A 22,839-nucleotide genomic window follows, 5' to 3' on the forward strand; every position below is an offset into this window, starting at 1 on the left:
TTGTAGGCAGGTGGACCATGACTGAAGGAAGTGGGTCACTAGGAGTGTGCCCTTGGGGACTATGTCTTGTCCCTCCTGTCCCTCTTTCTGGCTGCCATGGGCTGAGAAGCTTTTCTCCACTTTGCTCTTCCAGGTAACATTCTGCCTCACCTTAGGCCAGAGCAACGGAGCTGGCTGACCGTGGGCTCAAACCTCCGAAACCAGGACCCAAAGCAAATAGTTCCTCCTTTAGGTTGCTTGAGCGAGGTATTTTGGGCACAGTGATAAAAAGCTGACTGACCCACCTCTGGGCTCAAGGTGCCCCTTAAAGCTTGTGCCACCTCTCAACAGCCTCCACGTGAATTGTGCCGAGGGCAAACTATATTTCAAACTGTATATGCAGCATGTGTCTTTTAAAGATATGTACAGGTTACGATAGGGAAGTGAACCTCAATAATTTAAAATGATAAAAATACATGGAAATCCTTAAACTGAAAGCAGGGATAAATGAAATTAAAAACCCAGAAGATGGGTTTGGAAGCAGATTAGACACCATGGAAGGGAAGGAGGAGAACTGAAAGATGGAAAGCAAAAAAGATGGAAAATACAGAGGAGAGTAAGACGTTTATGAGATACGATGAACACTCATGTACAATAAATTCCAGATGGTGAGAGGGAAAAATAGAGTAGAGTCAACATTCGAAGATATTATTAATCAGGGATTTTTCCAATATGATGAAAGACACTAAGTTTTTTGATGATCCCAACAAGGTAAAAACCAAAGAAAACCACAGTTGGTTCATCATAATAAAACTGCTAAAAATCAAAACTAAGGAGAAAGATTTTAAGAGCATCTGATGGGAAAAAAAGGGCACTTTTATCTTCCAAAGTGCAAAAAATAAGTGCCCTCTAAAGTCTGTGCCACTTTAAGATTTAAAGTGGACTTTTTAACAGGAGTTATGTAAGCCAGAACTCATCGGAACAATAACTTCAACATGTTCTAGAAAATAACTGCCAGCCTAGAATTATAATCCCAGAACAATATTCTTTAGGAGTGATGGTAAAATGAATATATTTAACATAAAAAAAAACAGAGATAATTTATGTCAGTCAACTTTCACTAAGGGAAATGATAAAGGAAGTTCTTTAGGCCAAAGGACAATATCCCATAAGATAATTATGATACAATGCAGAGCTACAGAAGAGTTGAGAGGTGAACGTAAGTCAGTGAAATGGACCACATAAAGCAATGGTGATAATCTTTCATTATTGTAATATTAAAACAAAGAGGTATAAATAGAGGTAAGGTGTTTCAGGAGTCTCAAAATATCTTTACTCAAAAGTACTCGCTTGCATCAGATTAATAACTGAAGGGTGTTGTAATCTCTAGGTTAACCTGTAATAGAAATAAAAAGGTAATTGACTAGAAGATGGACTAAGTAAAAATATCTGATTAACCCTCAAGAAAATAGGAAAGAAGAAATGCAGGAATATAGAAAGGATGGGAAAAAATCGAAGACAAACAGTAAAATGGTTAATCTAAACCCAAATATATCAGTAGTTTTTATTAACTGTATTTGGCCTAAATTTTATAATTAAAAGAGAAATATTTGTTTCATAAAAGCATATGCTTACAATGTATTTGCTTTAAAAAATAAGGGTACATTAAATTTAAAAGCAATAATTATCCAAATAATGCAATAATTATCCAAAAGGTGACTGGATAATCATTCTTATATGAAACAAAGCCTAGTTTAGGAAAATAATATCACCAGAGATAAAGATGGGTATTTTAGAATGACGATAAGGTCAACCCTCTAGGAAGATATAACAATGCTAGATTCAAATGTATTTTATTAACAAAGTTTAAAACATATCAAATAGATAAATCCACAATTGTAGTGGGTGACTTAAGCTGAGAGAACAAACAGATAAGAAATTGGTAACGTTAAAGAAAATCTATTACATTCAAACTAATTTATATCAACAGGCCTAATTTATTTCATTGAATAAACCTGACTTAATTGTATACTAATTGAATCCTAACAGAATATTTACTAACATTACATATGGGCTATTAAGTAAAATTGCTTATATTTTGGAACAGAAATCAAGTTGTACACTCCCCCACCCCTTTTTTGTGGTACCAGGGATTGAACCCAGGGGGACTCAACCATTGAGCCACATTCCCAATCCTTTTTATTATTATTATTATTATTTTTAAATTTTGAGACCGGTCCTTGCTAAGTTACATAGGACCTTGCTAAGTTACTTAGAATCTCACTAAGTTGCTGATGCTGGCTTTGGATGGCAATCTTCCTGCATCAGCCTCTTGAGCTGCTGGGATGACAGGCATGCGCCACTATGCCTGGCAAGTTTCACCCAATTTAATGCAGTAAAACTTGTCAGTTGTATGTTCTATGACCAGCAGGGATTGGAGCTAGAGACAAATAAGAAAAAGAAAATTAGGAATACCCAAATATTTGGGAGTTAAACAATTCATTTCTAAATAATTTATGAGTCAAAGAATATATTATACTGAAAAGTAGAGAGTATTTTGGAATGAATAATAATAAAAACATGGCATATAATAACATTTGGAATGCAGTTAAACTTGTATTAGAAGGAAGTTTATAGTCCCATATCCTCATATGAGTAAATAAGAAAAGGTTGACATTAATTATTCAAGTGCTCATCTCAAGAAGTTTGAAAAAAGGCCCAATTAAACCCAAAGAATATGCAATACGGAAAATCATGAGTAGACATTAATAAATTAGAAACAAATATATAATAGAGACAATTAAAAATCCAAAAAGTTGGTTTTCTGAAAAACTAATGATATAGATAAATCTCTAGCAAGGTTAAGCAACCAGACTTAAAGAAAGCACAAATTACAATATAACTCTGGGAAAAGATACACTAGCATAGATCATATACATATAGAGGACATAATGCAAACTTTATGCTAATATAGTTTAAAATGTTGATTAATCATGAAAATTCCAAGAAAAAAAAATTGATCAAAAGTGACCTGAGAAGAAACAACTTGAATAGTTAGAGGACAATAAAGATATCTAAACTGGAACTTGAAGTCCTTAGGTACACATTACCAGTTAACTTTAAAGAAGTACAGAAGAAATAATATCAATATACAAACTTTCAAAAACTTAGAAATATCTTGGGGCTGGGATTGTGGCTCAGCGATAGAGCACTTGCGTCACATGTGTGAGACCCTGGATTCGATTCTCAGCAACCACATATAAATAAATGAATAAAATAAAGGTCCATCAACAACTAAAAAAATAAAAAATAAAAATTAAAAAAAGACTTAGAAATATCTTTACTAGAAGGCAAAAGTATCCTTGACATTAAACCTAACAAACACATTACAGAAAAGGAAATTAAGAGGTCAATTTCTCTGTAAAGATGTAAAAATCCCAAAATGAGAATATCAAATTGAACCGTTGTCTAACTAAAGTTGGATTTATGCCAGGAATCCAAAGGTGGTTCACGTTTAAAAGCAGTCGTCATACTATTTACCAACATCAATGACATAAAAAAGGGGAAAAAGGGACCATCTATTGAGATGCAGTAAAAGCACTTGAAAATTTCAATATCTAATTATTATGAAAAATGGAACCTATCTAGAATAGAAGGAAAATTGCTAAATCTGATAATATCTATGAAAAAATCATACAGCAAACATTACATTAATGTTCAATGCTGCTATATGGAACATTTTTCCTCCCTGAAATTGGTAATGAGCTGAAGACAGTTGCCATAGTTATTTCTGGCCAAAACTGTACTAGGGATCCCACCTGCTATAGTTTGGATCTTGACTGTCTCCCAAAGGCCCATGTGTTGAAGGCTCCATTGCAGCCTGTGGCACTATTGGGAGGTAGTTATTAGGAAGTTGGGACTTAATGGAAGGAAGATAGTTCACTGGAGGAGTGCACTTGATGGTGATACTGGGACCCCAGCCCTTTATGTTTCTTTCTTTGCTTTCTGACCATCATCAGAAGTTTCCTCTGCTATGTGCTCCCAACATTTTATAGTGTTTCTGCACATGCCCAAGGGCAACAGAGCCACCCAGTCACAGATTGAAACATCTGAAACTGTAAGCCAAAATTTTTTTTCCTTATAAAGTTGATTATCTTGAGTATTTTGTCACAGTGAAGGAGAGATGATTGATATGCTGTCCATTGCAATATGTCAAGCTAAAGAAATAAAAGCATAAATATTGGGTAGAAAGAAGTAAAAATATTATTTCTTATAGAAGACATGAATGTATATGTAGAAATTTCATTTAATCTGTAGATACACTACATGAATTGATGGGTGAATTTTATATGGTTGTTGAATGAAAAGTCAATATAGAAATCAATTATGTTTTCCAAACTAAAGACATAAAATGGGCGAATAAATAAAAGACATGATCTAGCTATATGTTCCTTGCAAAAGACTCACTTCAAGGCTGTCCTTTCATAAATCATGTTGGGTCAATTGGATATTCATATGGAAAAATTGAATGTGGAGTTGTATCACACATCATAAACAAAAATTAATTCTATACCTATTTAATTCTAAATATAGAAGGTAAAAAAAAAGTAGTAAAGCTTTGTAAAGATAAGCTTGGGAATATTTTCATGACTTTTCGAGTTTGTGTTAGTGAACTTTTCATCACTGTGACAAAAATACCTGACACAAGCTACTTAAAAGAGGAAAGATTTATTTGGGCTCATGGTTTCAGAGGTCTCAGTCCAAAGTCAGTCAGCTCAATAGCTCTGGGCCTGAGGTGAGTCACACATCATGGGGGAGGACATGCTGGAGGAAGGCCACTGAGCCTGTAAGAGTCAGGAAGAAGAGAGAAGAGAGGAAGAGAGACAAGACAGTGCAAGGGGACACCCCAGTGACCTGCATTCTCCAACCATGTCCCGTCTGCCTACAGTTTCCCCCACTTTCAATAGTCCATTCAAATCATCAGTCCACCCAGTGGATTAATTCACTGAATAAATTAAAGCCTTCATAACCCAATCATTTTTCAAAAGCCTTTCCTCTGAATTTTGCTGCATTGGGGACCAAAGTTTCAACATATGAGACTTTGGGGGACATTCAGATCAAAACCATAACAGAGTTGCTCTATCTCTGTGTGGACAGATTATAACATTAAAAAGTAGAGATTATTAAATTGGTCTTAATTAAAATTAAGAACTTGTATTTTTGGGGAGACAGGGTTACCAAGGATCAAACTCTGGGGCACTCAACCACTGAGCCACATCCCCAGCCCTGTTTTGTATTTTATTCAGAGACAGGGTTTCACTGAGTTGATTAGTGCCTTGCTGTTGCTGAGGCTAGCTTTGAAGTTGTGATCCTCCTACCTCAGCCTCCTGAAGTGCTGGGATTACAGGTGTGTGCCACCACACCCTGCCTGCATTTTTCAAAATACCCCACTAAGAGAGTCTGGGGTCTCACTTTCAAAATTTCTGATTCTGTAGATCTGGGGGTGGGGGGATTTTACATTTTCCATTCTGCACATTCCCAGGTGATGATGATCTAATTCTGATGGCATCCTATTTTGAGATCCACTGATGTAGGGCACTTATTGTGAGCACTCTCTTGGGTGGCAGGCTGTTATTGTTGGTGAGGTGGTGGAATCTAGATCATAGATCCGAGACTTTGAGCCATGAGGTCCCAACTTCACTGTTCACAAAGGTTCTGCAGAAGAACTCTTCTGCCCCTAGAACAGGATTTCATGAATTTGTGGCAGGAGTTTTACAAGGAGTTCAATTGGAGTACATCAGTGACTTGTTCTTAGACACGTCGGGTCAATATAAGCAGAAGAGCCTTTCTTCAGTGCATACCCTCCCCGACCCACGATCTCATTAAGGGTCTGGCATTTTTGAATGGCTTATCTTGTGAACCCAGGCCATCTGAACAGATGACCTCGTCTGTGTATCTGATGACAACGATGCCCACAGACCTGACTTCTACTGCTATTTTAGAAAACTGGCGTTAGACTTGGCATCAGCACTGGCATGGAGGCAGGAGGTGTGGTGGACAGACGGGGGGCGGGGGGAAAGAGGCAGCAGAGAGAGCTGCCTGCTTCCCTGTTGTGAGTTCACTTTACAGTACGTCACGTGCCTCCCGACGGCCAGATGAGTCTGCTGCATTTTCCATCCTCAGATGACTCTTGCTTTGCACATGTATTTCAAAGGCTTAGAGTTGTTTGTAGAACACTACCAACCACAGGACCCCCTTCCTGCAGCTGGTGAGTCTGAAAGTCGGAAGGGCCTGGGACTTTCCCAGTGTTGACGTCATCTCCAGCAGCTCTGCTCTCTCCTCTCTTGGGATTGGCTTGCCTTGAGCTATTCCTACCCGAAGACCAGCCATGGTGGTTGGTTTCATCTATTTGACCTGGATGGTGACATTCTCTTTGGCACTTCAGTATTTCCAGGTCTGTTTCCCTGGGGCAGTATTATTGCCAGCTAAAGATCTGTTTTCCCCTGTTTCCACTTTTATCCACAGTTGCCAACAGCATCCGCTTTCCCAGAGACCCGCGCTCTGTTGGTTTTCAATCCACCTTGGCAGTTGGTGGAGACAGCGGGGGGCCTGCCTCCACCCTTACGTCTAAAGTGCTCTGACTTCTAACTGCCAGTCTGCATCTGGGTCCCTCAGGGCGTCCCTGCCTCCACCTCTGAGCCCCGAGAGGCCATTCTGTGTGTTTGCAGAGCAGGTCAGTTCCAGGAAGAGCCCCTGGACAATGAGACTCAGACATGGCTACATAAATAACTGGAATCATTTGTTCCTAAGGTAATATAATTCTGGGTGTGCTTTGCGCTATTTCCCAGAATTTCACCCTGATAGCTGTCTGAAAAGCACATCGCATGTTGACGTCCTTCCGAGTAATTTGTGCATTCATTATTCATGGAGTACCCACTGTTGGCCAGGCACCGTGTTAGACTTAGGGCATAAATAACAGGTGAAACAGACATTAAACAATCACAGGGGAAAGTATGATTTCAAAGTTGAGATGAGAACTATTATAACCCCTAAATGGTACGCGACAGAGGAACTAAGTGTCCTAAGTGTGCCGTAGTTGGGGAGGGCCTTATAGAGAAGGTGGTCTTGAACCTGAGGTTGAAAGGACTCCGCAGAGAACATGCAAAAGTGTTGTAACAGAGAGACTAAGATTTCCTAGAATTGAAAGAGAGCTGATGAGAGGAGGAACTAGGGATGCTCAATGAAGCTGGAGACACGGATCAATCGTGGCCTCTCAGAGTGGGTAGGTGCATGTGTGTGTGCAGGAGTGTGTGTCTGGTGCACATGGATGCCTGGGCATTAGGAGTGCCTGTCTCTGTGTGTGTGTTCCCTCGATGGTATGTTACCGAATGGGACGTGTTTGCAACTTGTATCTGTGTGTGTCTGTGTGCCTGTGTCTCTGTGTGTGTGGGTTTGTGCGTCTATGAGGGCCTTTGTTTATTCAAATAAACTCTTTTGGCTGGGCATGATGGTGCACGCCTGTAATCCCTGCAACTCGGGAGGCTGAGGCAGGAAGATTGCAAGTTCGAGGTCAGTCTGGGTCACTTAGTAAGACCCTGTCTCAAAATGAAAAATTTAAAAAACTGGGGATGTAGCTCAGAGGTAAAGATGTTCAATTCCCAGCATACACACATGTGTTTTTTGGTATCTGTCTCCAAGTACATATTCACATATTTGTAGCAAGATAATACCTGTTGTCTGTGGACCTAATTAATTTATGGGTGTGTTTGTGAAAATATGGGGATTAATGTCCTGTTGTGTTTGGATACATGAGTGCCGGTGTGTGTATTTGTATGTGGATATATTTGTGTTGTGCTGTTATAAATGTGAGTTTGTAGGCGGCTGTTGGTGCGTGTTTTATGTGTATGTAAATTCTGTCTCTGTCACTGTGTGAAGCTTTGGAAATAGGCTTGTCCGCAACCAGACCACAAAAACTTGGAATTTTTATAGCCCACATTTGCTAGCAAGATGCAAACCTTATTTGTAGTTACAGTTATGGCTGGTTTTATTTTATATTTTCAATATTTCTGGCCTTTTAAAATCTGGGTTCTAAATACTTTATGTGACTGCGTGAATATGTGTGCATGTGTTTAATTCCCTTGGTTTCCGTAAGTCAGCTTCAGTTAGGCCCGAAGCCTTTATGAGTTAATATCTTTATTTAGAAATGAGCTTCAGACCTGGAATAGAGGGGTTTCCTGAGGCAGCTCCCAGTTAATATCCTAGCTGTAAGATGATCCAGTGTCTTGAGTGTGGATGAATCAAACACAACGAGTCCGTCCCTGCGCCCTATGGATGTTCTCACAGACTTGGGGTGACCGAGGAATGGAGATGGTGGCTCCTAAGTGGGGAGATGAGCAGCCAGGACCAGGGGTGGTGTTTCCTCAGGGAGCGAGAGGGCCCAAGCCTGCCAATGCACTTTCCGTCAGCTCCCCTAGCCTGGTAACGCTCCATCAGAAGTTTCCTGCATATTTATGGGACACAGGCTCTGGTGTGACTCTTTTTCTCCATGTAGCGTCTCTGCTTGGGACCCTACTTGTTCCTTCAAATAGAATTGGAGAGGTGATGAGGCCTCATAAAGATCATCTGTTCTAGTCTGCTCCACAAAGTCTTCTCTCCTCAATGATCATTCTGCTTCCCCTTCAATGTATCTGGTAGACTGTGTTGATGGCCCCCATGAATGGCCTCCCTGGATCTGGGCTCTCTATACTCTCACTTTATAACCCCTTCTCACCTGGGCCTCCAGGCTTGGCCACGCACCTTGCTTCAGCCATTAAGATACCAGCCAACTTCCTATGGGTCAATGGCAGAAAAATCAATAGAGGGAAGGGAGCAAGTGTTGGGGAGAGTGGAGGGGCAGGAGAGGTCCTGGGGTCTGAATTAGAACAAGATAAGTTTCCTGCTTGTATAATTACGTCAAAATGGATTCCAGTGTCATGCATAACTGAAATGAACCAGTTAAAAAAATGAGAGAAATGCTTGGTGAATTGTTCAAGGCACAAAAATAAGATATTTATGTAATTCTAGGGGAAAAAAGATATTGGCAAACTTCAGGCCAACAGAAGTGTGGAAAAGTATGTGTGAGTTTTTATTTCCGTTCTTTGGCTTTTCTGTCATCACCTTAAGGATAAGCCCATGGTGGCCTGCTGAAGGATATGAGGCCACACAGAGAAATGGGTTGTCCTCACCCCGGCCATCTTAGATGAGCCCTCCTCCAGCAAACCTGCAAGGCTGAGGATAGGTACATGGTAGGTGCCCAGCCGAGATTAACCCAAACCAGCCCAGATGAGCGGAACCACCTAGCCAACCCAGGAACCCATAAATAATAATGGTGGTGGGTTTAAGTCACCCACTTTAGAGATGATCTGTTGTGAAGCTACGGAGACTGATACAGCCTTCAACACCAGGTGTTCCTTCCCTCTGGAAGCGATCTACCTTTTCATTGTGTGTCAGCTCTGATCACTGGGGGAGGCATTTGGGATGTGCCTTTCTGTGACTTCTGATTGCTCTTTGGGTATTAATAGAAGGAAATCATTCTTTTGCCCACAGTGACCTGCAGGTATTTGATGGTAATGATCACCTCAGTGGACTCTAGCCCCCTCCAAACTAGATTGCCCACACAGTGGGAGTGATCCCCTCTAAACAGCCTGGATCGTGTCCTATCCCTGCTAAAAGTCTTTCCATAGTTTCTCACTGTTCTTGGATGAGAATCCACGTTCTCTTCGTCTCAACGTTCTCCTGTTCCCCGTGCCAGCTTGCTTTACATTTCTTGATTGTGCTCAGCTTTTTTCTCACTGGGTGGACTTTTCTCGTCCATTCTCCACCACCTAGGAGCAAATTCAAGCCGACACTCAAAATCTTCTCTTCTCGGAATTGGTATGGATTCGGAGCCTCGCATTATTCTGATGGCTTGTTCTTGTGTCTTGTTGTCCCACTTTGAATTATGATGCCCAGAATTTATGGTGCTTCTCAGGCAGGACAACATCAGGGATGTTTTCTTGTTCTTTCCTGAAGAGGTCTACACGCCCACGGGACAGTACCTGTCATCGGCGATGGGCTGGGCAGAAGGGCAGGACGAGAAGTGCTTGTGACAGGATCTCGGCTTTCCATCAGGTCCATGGCAGAGGCCTTGTGGCCTCCGGTGTGTCAGCGGTTGACGTGTACACGGACTGACAGGTCAGCCGGGAGGAGTCACCAAGGGTTGCCCTTGAGCCTTGGCTCAGCTCTGAGCCGAGGAGGGTTGCAGGAGGCCATGGTGCGTCCATTAGCACAAAGAAACTAGAATCCTTCTCAGCTCCCAGGGAACCCCTTCTCTTCAGCCAGACCTTGAAAATAAGGTTGTCTTTGGGTCCTGGATAAAGACATAGTCGAGTAATGGACCAGGAGAAGTTGTGTTCTCTGAAATAGGCTCCTTCTAAGCACTTCGTTTGTTTTATCCAGTTAAATTCTTAAACCTTTTAGGGGGAACTAGATTGAACCAGCTGTTCCCTAAAAACTATATACCAGGATTACCAGAGGAGTTTATTGAGAACTAGAATCATGAGAACAAAGCAAAAAGATGACCACCTGATGCCTATGGTCTGGGTGAGTATTCCCCAAAGATCCAGATGTCCCCAGGGTGGCACTAATGAGAGCTGCTGAGGATCTTTAATAGGTGAGGCCTATTGCGAAGCCCTCCTGTTATTGGGTGTATACCCTCTGGGGATTGTGGGATCCTGCTCTTTCTTCTCTTTCTCCTTTTCCTGGCTTATAATACATCATTCTGACCATACTCTTCTCTTGCTAGAGGACCAAGTCAATGGGGCTGCCAAATCTTAGACCTGAAATTCCAGAGCCACGAGCCAAAACAAGTCGCTTTTTTACTTTGTAAGTAGCCTGTGTCAGGTATTTCATTCCAGTGACGCCAAACTTACCCACACATTGGTTCTATTCAATATCTGCTCAATCAGACCGTCTTGGGAGTCATCCGTGTTTTGAAAATAGCCCCCTGGATGCTCCTTTGGAAATTCACCTGGTGTCTGTAAGCCGGCATTAGAAACTAATAAATTATGTCACCATTTATCATAGCATGGTTGGTTCACAAGATGATTGGAAGTAGCAGACAGAAAGGTTATTTTAAAAAATTAAATTTTAATAGCTACATATTCGTTTTAAGTATGCATATCAGACAAAGCTAGCATATTGAATCTATTTTTATAGATATTGTTCAGGAAGGGCTCAAATGGGCATTTAATTAAAAATGAGCTGATTTAGCGAAAATTAAATAGTGAAAGAATTTTACTGATAAGGTTAGAAGGCAAAGGCAGCAAATGAATTGTTTTCTTGTTTTCATTTTTATTTTTTTGTTTGTTTTTATGAACGCTTTACTGGTTGCTTTCAAGCTGTTATTAGCAGCAGAACCGCCATTCCCCACCCCCCCCCACACATGCGTTTTTAAAAATGACATTTCTCAACTCTGAACTCGTAAACTGTTGCGCCCTGAGATTTCCCTCAGCTGCAGCTCCTGAAACCTGACTTAGGGTAGATAAACCCCAGCTGTTGCTTGTCTTGCGCAAGGAAATTGGGGAAGGGCCTGGCAACTTTTTGCAATTTTGCCCTTCAAAGTGGGTTGGGAGTCGTTCCATGTTCTCTGCTCACAAGAACAGGTTTGCATTTTGAAAGTTAAAATAAAGATGAGTTTGTGGGGAGACAGCAACTGGAATACAGAGGGGTCTTGAAGCATCTCTCCTTTTTCCAGAAGCTGCTCACCTCTCTTCCTTCCATTCCTCCGCATGCATTTCTAGCTCCGCCTTTATCAGCTGTGACGTTTCCTGAATTTCCTTCAACTCAGTCTGGTTCCATTTGTCAACGGAGGAAGGTTATAATGGCCAAGAAGCTCACTGGGAAGCTGAGTGCATTAAGTGAGATATATTTGCAATGATCTTAGTTCAGGGCCCGGCAGATGGTGTCTGGTAAGTGTTACCCTATTATATCTCCAGAGTCATTTTAGCCTCAAAGGTGAATGCATATTCATTGTTCAGCATTCAGCAAATACAAATCAAAACATGCGAAACATACTTGTCTATTTCTTATATTGCCTTGAGTGCTTCATTTTTGGAAATATAAAACAATGCGTGAGACCTTCAATGGGCTTAATGATGTTTGGACTTTCCTTGGCCTTCTTTGCCACACAAGGCATTAGGTTTTCCTGGGGTGAATTCTCGGACCATGGAGAGCGTTAAGTCAATTCTTGCACTTGGGGAAAGGATGCTACAAAATTCATCACGTTTATTGAGCCCTTTTCAGTTCTCTCCCAAAGCTTTCTCCCTCTCATTTGAGCAAGAGAATATTCCTATGAGTAGGTAGGCAGATAGTCCCATTCCCATTTTACAGATGATTAAACTGGATAAGCTTTGGAACCATCTCCTTTGGCAGCAAAGCGAACTCACAATAGGCAGAGCCCATGGAGAAAACAGAGAAGAAAATGGAGACAAATTCCTGCTTGACTTCAATTCCCTGTGTATTTCAAGCTCAATTACTCGGTTTCATTTTACTTCCGCACAGCGGCTGGTGCAGCCCTGACCTGGATCTGTCCAGGTTTTGCACAGAGGGGTGACCTTAATGCATTTGTAAAATCTGCATGCTGTAAACTAAAGGGCCATCGAGCAAATGCGATGCAGCAAATGGAAAATGCATTTCGGGGGCTGATCAAAGACCATCCCAGCAAGAAAAAAATAGCTGCAATGACAGGGACTTGGGCTGTCCAGATACTTGCTGAAAGTCTCTTTGAATTAAAAGCAGAGTGCTTGATGATTTTGTGACATTCCCCTCTGAAGATGTAATCTTCCGTGGGGTGGGGGAAGCCATCTAGGTCACTGCTTTGCCCTGTTGGATTCTCACCAACCAGAAGGGCATCGGTGGTCAGGGTGGACATGACGGGGACCTTGGGAGAGGTGACAGAGTGAGAAGTTAAAAACTGGAAACAGTCAAGTGACAGGAAGCTGGATTTCAAGCCATCGAAGGAAGGAAAAGAGTCAGCTTGAATTTGTTAGGGTGTGGCTTCAGACAGCTAGGTGACAGTGGCTGGAAGTGGCCTCAAAGTGCGGTTTGGCCTGGGCAAATTTTTCCAGTGACCAAGATCAGAAGAGGTAACCAGACCCTGGGAGATCCGTGATGAACTAACTCCAGGGCAAAAGAGGCGTCCTGAGAGATGGAAAGAAGGAGCCATAGGGAGCAGGAAGACTATGGCGGAGGGGAGAGCTCGCCAGAGCCTAGGGTTAATGCTTCGAGGAAAGAGAAGCCAGCTTCTAAAGTCATCTCTAGAACAGGCCGGAGGCCTGTGAAGGAAGATAGGGGAATCAGAGAGAATTCAGGCCTCAAAAACATGGGTGGGATGTGGGTGAGGGCGAGGGACATGAGCCTCGGAACAGAAGCAGCTAGAATGAACAATGGCACTTCTGTCCATGGTCTCACTTCTCATGGTCCCCTTGGCTCCAAGAGGACTGAGGACCAAGGTCAGGGACCCTGCTAAGGAGTTCTGAAGGAATTGACGAAGGGAGGGCAGGAGGGCTGGAAAAGGAGGCACGTGTCCTTCTACATTTTCACAGAGGACAGTGGCTGCCACAGACCACGAGGCGATGAGTTTGTTGTTGATTCAAAAAGAGCTTCTGGGAGAGATGATTAAAGGAGTTTGTTTGCAAACACAGGGAGGAGGATGGGATGACGCAGGCGCCCCATGTGTGCTTGCTCAGAAGTCATATCAGGGCACCTCCCGCCTCCTGACTCCATGACACAGTGACAGAGACCAAAGAGTGGGTTTGTTGCTGGGATCTGGGAGATCAACTGCACACCCTATGGTCAAGAAGGTGAAATACGGATTAGGAGACAAATGGCAATGGTGATGATTATCATTCATCCTGGTTAACACCGACTGTTTTCTCTGTGTCACATCTGTCAGGCCCTGGGAAAGAGGTCTCCAGTGGTGAGTCCCAGCCCATTGTCCTTGGTCATGTTCCACTGGGTATCTTCATCCTTCCCTTGGAGGATGACATAAAGCTGGGAGGGAGGGTGATGGAAATGAGCCCAGAACATGGCAGGCAGCATGGTGGACTGAATCTGTTATGGCAGAAAGTACCAGAAATAAATCTTCAGCTAAAAGAATCCTCCTGTTCTGAGGTAGAATAAGTGGGATATAAGTTAAGTTGTCACTCAGATAAAAAGGATCGTGATTCCAGAAATTGTTGGTTTGAGTCAAAAATGGGAAATCCCCCTGGCAAGAATTGTTTATGAGATTTCAGGTCATATTAATTGAAGCATAGTGTCTGCAATGTGGAGGTGCTGGTCCTCGGCTTGGCTCTAATCTCTCTTCCTCATATTGCCACACCTGGGTTTTAGTGACGTTACAAATCACCCTCCAACAGACCATGTGTGTTCTCTCCTACCTCGACATGTGCCCCCCAGAAAGTTGCTTGGCTTGATTCTTCACTTAATCCAGATTTTGTTTCATGTAACCTTTTCAAAAAGAAACAGTGTGACATGACAGAGTGGCCCCCTTACCTAAAGGATGACGCCGTCACTTGGTCAATTCACACTGTTTGATTTTCCACCAAATCACAGAGCACCATTGGACACAATTCCACACATCTATGTCTGCTACTGTCTGGCTTCTTCATTAGAACTTATGCTCTGGGAGCATCGCATATAGTGCAGTGAGGGCTCAAAGTAGGTGTTCAATTAAAACAAATCATGGAGTTGAATGAGCAATGAATGAAAAAGGGAAACAGCAAGGATTGGGGGGCATTTCTCTGGATTTGTACCCATAGTTTATGGATATAGTTCCTGATGCCCTTTCTTAGCTTCCCCCCACTTAGGAAGTCTCTCTCATCTGAGTCCTGGAGGTCATTCTTGGTCTATATTTGGGACTTATGAGGTGAAGTCATTCTTAGCCAAATTATCACCTTCCTGTGGATCCTCTGAGCCCTGACCCCAGAAGGGCAGCATCCCCCAGCTCCATTTCTCTTTGTTTTCCAAGGTTCTATAGGGTCACTGAACTCAGAAAATGCTAAATGTCTCCTTTTCTGGTCCCTTGGCATCAGCTTTGGTTTAAACCTGGTGGATGGGCATTATTGCCGATTACTAACAAGGAACCCCCATGGAGTGCTGGCACCCAGGTTAGAGTTGGCAACAGAGTTGGGCAGATGGGTCCTAACCCTAACTTGGTCTTTTACTATGTGGAGTTATTCAAGTGACTTGCTTTCTTTGTGTTTCCATTCCCTTAGCCATGGGAAAGAGGAAGAATTATAAGACTTTCCCCAAAGGTTGGGTAAACAAGTGAAGTGAGGGACATATGGATAGTACCTGCCAAGGGCAGGCGCAGCAATCGGCATGGCTCTTCCCTTCTGAGCAGCATGATAAAAACTGGGGCCTGGTCATCAGCAGGTTGGGGACGGTTTCTGATGGGGACAATGTCTTTGAGGTATGGTCAGTTGACTTTTCCGTGGTCCTAGACGGTGCCTTGTTCAATGACCTCTAAGCTACACACGTACACACGGGAGCCTGAGGTGGAGACCTCGGAGCCTGCTGCCAAGTTGTTATCCATAAACCACAAATGGAGTAATGAAGTGGAAGGAAGGAAGGAAGGAAGGAAGGAAGGAAGGAAGGAAGGAAGGAGAGAGGGTGTTCCTGCAGGTGTAGCAATTCCTTCCAATCCTCCAGGCCTGGTCTAGAGCATGTCCAGTGAAGAGTATGGCGAAGTCTCTCCCAATGTCAAAACCCACATGATCTCTTATTTTAAGCAGTGTGTGTGTATGTGTGCTTGATTGCATGTGTGTTTGTGTGTGTATGTATGTATATGTGTGTAAAGGTGTGTATGTGTGTGAGTGTGCATGTGCATGCATGTGGGTTTGAATGCTTGTGTTCCTGTGTATGTGTGCAAATGCATGTGTGTATATGTGTATATAGGTTTTTGTGTGTATGTTTATGAGTGTGTATATGTACTTGTGTGTGTATTTGTGTTTATGTGTGTGCATGTGTTTGTATGTGTGTATATATGTGCATATATTCTGTGTGTGTGTGTGTGTGTCTGTGTTTTGGAGGTAACTTTCTCAACCTCCTCATTTTCCCAGTCTTTTTTTTTTTTTTTTGTTGTTGTTGTCACTAGAGATTTAACCCAGGAGTGCCGAGTGTGACCACTGAGTCACATTCCCACCTCTTTTTCGTTTTTGATTTTGAGATAGGGATTCATATAAGTTGCTTAGGGCCTCATTAAATTGCTGTGGGTGGCCTCAAACTTACAATCCTCCTGCCTCAGCCTCCTGATCTGCTGGGTTTACAGATATGCACCACTGTGCCCGGCAGTTCTCCTACTCTTTACATAATTAGTGCAGAAGGTAGATTGGTGCCATACAACAGGGATCTGCTGGAAACCCAGCCTCAGGTACTGGGAAGAATCCCTCCATGCTCAGCGATTTCCTCCCTCCCTCCCTCCCTCCCTCCCTTCTTTCCTCCTTTCTTGCATTTTTCATTCATGGTTAATGGATAACCCCTTAGAGCAGGCACCAGACTCTCCACCTTGGGCTCCTGTGTGCACGAGTAGCTCACAGGCCATTCCACGGGGCACACATGCCACTCTACCTTGCCCCGTATCACTAAGCCCCTGCCATCGCCCCTTGCTGAGCACCCAGCTCTGCCAGATGTTCAACCCAACTTTGGACTCTGTTCTTTGGGAAAGATGGACCATTATGGATTTTAGGCAGAGAGGTGACTTCAAAAGATGAATTGGGAAGGAAACGGGCCTGAAACAAGAGGTGGACAGAGGGACTAGTCCCTGTTTCCAATTCTGGTTCTTTCCTTTCACAGATGGGCAACTTCAGAGAAGGCATCTAATCTTTCAGACTCTGTTCCCTAATTTTTAAAATGGAAGGTAGCAACCTTATCTTGATTATTACCTGAATTCAGTGAGAAGATGAGCCAGGAGTGAGGCGTTGCTCCATGAGGATGTCATTCGTTCCTCCTTCCTTTTGTGACACTGCATAGATGTATCCAGCACGAGGCCCGAGAACGGGGCCGCCCTGTGGTTCAGGTGACAGTGAAATGGCTTTACTCTAGCTGTCCCTTTCCTTACAGGATTCGATCAGGGCAGGGAATCCTCTTGTCCACTTAGCATTTGGGAAGCCCTCCCCGAGGGTGCTGCCCAATCAGAAAGAGACCGGGAGAGCAGCTGACGTGCAAGGAGAAGCTGGATCCTCCAAACCCAGCAATTCCACAGCCACAAATTCTAGCTGCAGCCCTGTTCTCGGTCTGACCCCACCTGCCCGTCTATAATTAAGGTCGTGTCTACAGTCATACAGATTATAAGGAAAGAGAAGAAGAATGTCATCAAGTCATAATTTCCAGAATCAAAGCTCCTTTCATTCCCCATGTTCCCCTCCTTCTCCATTTGGATTTGGCAGCAGGTTTCCTAAAAAGTAGGCCACGGTGTCCTTTCCTACAGCTCATTACGAGTGGGCAAGGAGGGCCTGCTGCGGCTGCCAGGCCTCCGTCCCCGTCCCCTCCCAGTGGAAGGCGGGGCTTCCTGGATGTACACCTCCGGCCAGGAGGCAAACATTTGTCATGGAAGCATTTTTTTTGCTTCTTTCTAAACAAGAGGTTATAATAAAATAAAGAATTGTTTGCAAATGTTTGCAGATCCAACCCAATTTTATTCTTAATTGTACAGTGCGTGTGTGCTGATGCAGTTTGGGTGTAGGAAATTGTTGCAGATGTCAAATTGGAAAAAATTCTTTTATTTTGGGGTCTTGGGAGTTTGAACATGGCATTGGAACTGTCAGTCTCAGCCTTTTTGTTACAGAGTTCATGAAAGGAGAATGTTGGAGAGGGAGGGAGACAGAGAGAGAAATACCACTTAAAAGTAGTTGATGTGGATGGCGACTCCATTGTTAATATTATTTTGATTGAAATTGTCAGGGGCCCAACCTGGCAGTCTGTGAAGGTACAACCGTTTCCTTGGGGGAGGACACTCCAGTCAAGGGAGAGATGGGCAGTGGGTCAAGAAAGTAAAGAAGTCACTCGGGGGTCGTGAGGCTGGCCAGACACCTCACTGACCAACGAGAGGTTTTGTTGTGTGGACACTAAGCTTGAGATGCATTTTTTGGAAATCATTTGGATAAAGGCTCAGGCTTAAAAGTTATTGAGCAAATTTTAGAGAAATCTGGATGGCGAGTAGATATTACCAGAATTGGGAAAGGTTCATTACTGAAGTGCTCAGCCAGCCCCATAGTTGTTGGCTGGCGTCTAGCCCATGTCCACTCTGGATGATTGCTAGAGGTTTCCCAAAGGAGAGCACTCAAGGGTGTCTGCTTTGGAGATAAGCAAGGACCGAAATGGCTCCTGTATTGCATGGCCCACACCAAGGGTCCCCAAGAGCTGGCCAGCATGCTTCCTGTGTCTTGTGGGGTCCCCAGTCCCACCAGAGGAGAGCTTTCCTGTTGCTGGCTCTTAGACATCATCTCCTTTTCTTCTCCTCCTCCTCTCCTCTACTTGTCCTAAAAAAGATACTCACTTTGTGATTAATTCCTGCTAGGCCCTCTTACATGTATCCTCTTATTTTATCCCCCCAAAACCTTCACCCTCACCTTCCCATTTTTGGAGATTAGAGAACCTCAAAGGGACCTGCCAAGGTGACCTAACCAGGGAAAGTACCCAGGGCTCTGAAGCTGAAGCTTTTGCTTCATGACGTCGGTGGCCCTGCCAGCTGTCCTTCCCACCCCCAGGGCTCTTCCTGTCCTGCTGCCCCACAGCTGTCAGCAGTGGCTTTGGGTCCTGCATGCCTTGGCTAGTCATCAGACACGGAGCTGGCTCACAAGTTCTGTGGGAGAGGAGGTTTATTTATTGATTTTTAAAATTGGGATAAAGTTCTCTTGTGTCCTCTTTATTTCTATCTAAACAGTCCTGTGAAAGGTACAGTTTTGAGCTAATTAGTCCTCTGGTGGGAGCTCCCAAGGAGAATATTCTGGAGCAGCATCTGAGCCTCTGATGATTCCCTGGTCAGCACAGCTGGGTTGTGATGTTAACCAGAACCACCAGAGCTCAGATTCCCCCAACCTAACCCATAGGAAGGTTGGGGAGGTGCCTGGGACAGAGCCCACATTTGAGCTGATCTCTTCCAGGCCTTGCTGGGGGACGGGTAAAGAAGCTGCCCTTACATAAGCTTGCTCAGTATCAGGATATATTTTAGGCCAGGGGTTGGCAGGCTGAGGATTCTGCCTGCCAGGAAGGAGAAGGGCAGATTGGCTGAGCTAGGTTCTGTAGAGGTCTTATGGCAAGAATGGTCCTACTACCCCAGGTTCTGCATGGGCCCATGGCCTTGCCCCTCTTACCCAACAGCATGATTTCCAGCCACCCCAGGTAGAGCTAAGTTGCTGTATTATTTTTCTTCATGAGTGGAGGGAACACATGGGTTCTCCTTTTTTTTTTTTTCCCCCAGTGCTCTGATTTGCAAGCATCTCAATCCAGCATCTGAGCCATGTGCTGTGGTGCAAATATGTGCATGTGCATGTTCATGTGTCATCTCTATTTTCTCAGTGGACAGGACAGCAAAGTTCCTTCCCAGAGGTTAGAGTAAAATGGGAAGAAGCTATAAGACAAAGGGGCGGGAAGAATGTGGGGTGACTTACCAAGATATGCATGTAAGAGCTTTGTCATTTATTTTCTTCTTTGTATATTTTGTATTTGTTTTGATTTTCCCCCCTTAATAAAGGAGACAACTCAGATTGTGTTCTCTCCCTCTTAATCTCTAAAGAGAATTAAGAATGATCATCAATGGCAAAAGGCAGTTGCAGTAATGCAACACCTAGGACCAACTTCATGCTCAGGAGAGAACACTCAACTCCTCCTCGTGGTTTCTGGTACTTGACACGACCAGAGAAACTTCTCCAGTAACATACTGTAGAAATGACACCTGAAAGTATAGTCTTTGTTGTTTTGATTTTTTTTTAACCACAAATAAGTGATTCTTTTGCCAACACACTAGCACCAAAAAGGTTGACTCATAGTGAAGAAAATGTTGAGATACCAGTTTCCTGACTCCTTTCCAAGTGTTTCTCAATCTTAGATGCATATTAGAATTACCCAGAGAGCTTTGAAAATATTGATGAAGGGGCCCCATCCCTAGAGAGCCTGTTTCTTTGCCTAGGTTGTAGACCACACATGATATTTAAAAGCTACACAGATGATGCGAAGGTTCAGCTACGTTTGCGAAATGTTGGTGTATATGACTTGATATTTGGGTGCAGGCAGAAAGATTGAATGCCAAGTTCAGATGATGCCGTCTGTAATTATCACAATAACCTAAATGGCTCATCCTTGAGTACTCTTGTGCCTGGTACCATGTGAGGCGCTTTGTCTCTATCATCTCATCCAAACCCTAAACAAGGTGTATCTGAATCACCTGAAGGGTTGTTGAAACACAGGCAGCTAGTACCCACCTCCAGAGTTTCAAAGGCAGTAGGTGTGGTTCACAGTCTCTAAGATGGTCCTCCTTAAGTTGGTCCCCTTGGGTAATCCCCTCCCTGTGAGTGTCCGCTGGCTTATTGATGTATTTCTAAAGAACACAGCAAATAGGATGGGATGTCACTTCAGAAACTAAGTTAAAAAAATGCTTGACTTCTCTCCTGGGCCCATTGTCTCTTGCTCTCCATTGGAACACTTGCCCTGGGAGAAGCAGTTGCTCTGTTCTGAGGCAGCCCCACGGAGAGGCCCACGTGGCCAGGAACTGAGGTAAGCCCCTGGCCACAGGAATGAGCTTGGTGGCAGACCCATCCCCAGCTGGGTCTTCACAGGAGCCCACAGCCCCTTCTGACAACTTGACCCCAATCTCACCTGATACCCCGGGCCAGAGGCACGGAGATACATGGTGTCTACATTTCTGACGCAGAAACTGCGAGACGTTACGTGTTTGTTGTTTATAGTTGCTGAGATTGGGATTCTTTTGTTACAAAACAATAGATACTACAGTTGATCAGGGGTAGGGCCTGAGAATCTGAATCCTCACAGGCTTCTGGGTGGTGCTCCTGAGCCTGCTCCAAACCATACTTGGAGAACCACTGCCTTATCTCAGCACTGAGAGGCTGAAATCTTGTTACTTTAACGAGTTTTAAGTCACTTTCTCAAGGTCACCTGCAGGAGGGTAGTGCTGGGATTCAAACACAGGCAATCTGGGCCCCAGAGGGCAGGCTCACAACCACGTGGCCCTGCTGCGTCTCCTCACTGTGGCGCGTGTCCCTTGCCTCCTGTGTCAAATTATACTGATTGAATTTGCTGGTGAAGTTTGCCAGGGAGGGATTTTGATCTCAAACTTTATTGGGGGACTATAATTAAAGTGACTTTCCTCCATGAAATAAGTGCTCCCTCCCCAGTGGAATGAACCCCAGGGACTGTTTACCTTTGGGTTACTGTGGTTCTGAAACCTCAGCAGGCATCTGGATTACTTGGAAGACTTGTTAAAATGCAGATGGATGGGTTCATCTTCAGTGCTGCGGATGGAGCAGGTCTGGGGTAGAATCTGAGAATTTGTGTTTTTTATAATTTCCAAGTCAAGGCTGTTGTTTTGAGTCCAGGGACCACACTTAGAGCACTGCTTGTGTGATGCTTACTGCATTTCAGGAGTGCTGTTTTGGGTGAATCCTCCAGAGTTGATTACTGTGGAGTGAATCACAGGCAAATGGAAGAGACTGGTGCTCCCCCGCCAGTGCACATTTTCACCCGCCGTGCCTTTCTTCTGGGACATATGGTTGGAGGACCCATGCGGCTGGGCTCTTTCTGCACGTCCCATGCATTCCAGGGTGAGCTCAGATTCCATTCTAATTACGGAGGGCAGAGTGTGGTCACAAGCAGCCCACAGCGCTGCTTTGTGGGAGGTGTTGCTGTTTGGGTTAGGTCTTGAGAAACTGACATGGGCACACTGACAAGCAGCTGCTTGGGCACGTCTAGCCATATTATCTGTTGCTGAGCAGAACAAAGCCGGGGCAGAGACTGGCCAGGTAGAGGTGGTGAATGGCTGCACGTTAAGCCAAGACTCACTTTTCTTTTTTTTAATAAGAAAGCCAAGCCAAACTATGAGAGGACTGTTTTGCATTTGGAAGGCCAAGCAGAATTTCCCATGCCAATGGGATATGCATGTATGTTGTTGTTGTTCTTTTCTCTCCTATTTTCTTCCTCTTTTATTATCCCCTTCACTTAACCGGCAGCTCAGTAGCCCAATCCAGCCAGGTCAGGATGGGGGCCAGGGTACTGGAAGGTGGTGCCAGAGCCTTGGACACACTGGAGTTTTGAGTAGTTCAAGGTCTGGGGTGAGGAAGATCTCTACCTTCATTTGCACCAGAAATGAATGTGTCCAGAGCCTGAGCCCCTGGACTAACGGGAGCTATCAACAGGTCGTTTGCCCATTTGCAGTATATCCACATCTCCAGGAGACCCACAGTGGATAGTAAGCTCTAAGTGGACAGTTTTAGAATGATCTTTCCCAAATACCTATCTGAACGTCTGTGGCTTAACAGACCCTCTGTCATGTGGTTTGGGAGAGAGAGATGTCACGGTAGATTGTATTATTTATTCACAACTTTTCATCCTCTTTGTGCCCTGCCATTCTTCCCAGAAGGCAAAAATAGTCTTCCTGCCTCTTTAATGGTAGAGCTATCATGTGACTTGCTTGAAACTTATAGAGACATTATAAGTTTCTTTCATCTCTCTTATTTTGTCCCTCTACCATGATACCAGGACGTTCCAACCAGATACAGTTTGCACCTTCAGCCCAGTCCCCATAATAAGCAGATCCACGATTCCCTCACA

General features: G+C 43.9%; 1 non-coding gene across 1 annotated transcript; it reads right to left on the minus strand.

The window, feature by feature from the left end:
• Positions 1–19,753: 19,753 nt before the first annotated feature.
• Positions 19,754–19,967, minus strand: LOC143396219 (small nucleolar RNA U3). Its single transcript, XR_013091078.1, has one exon. It is a non-coding gene; the product is annotated as a small nucleolar RNA U3 (small nucleolar RNA).
• Between the last annotated feature and the right edge of the window lie 2,872 nt (positions 19,968–22,839).

This window comes from Callospermophilus lateralis, chromosome 3, assembly GCF_048772815.1.
Source record: "Callospermophilus lateralis isolate mCalLat2 chromosome 3, mCalLat2.hap1, whole genome shotgun sequence".
Classification (NCBI taxonomy): Eukaryota; Metazoa; Chordata; class Mammalia; order Rodentia; family Sciuridae; genus Callospermophilus; species Callospermophilus lateralis.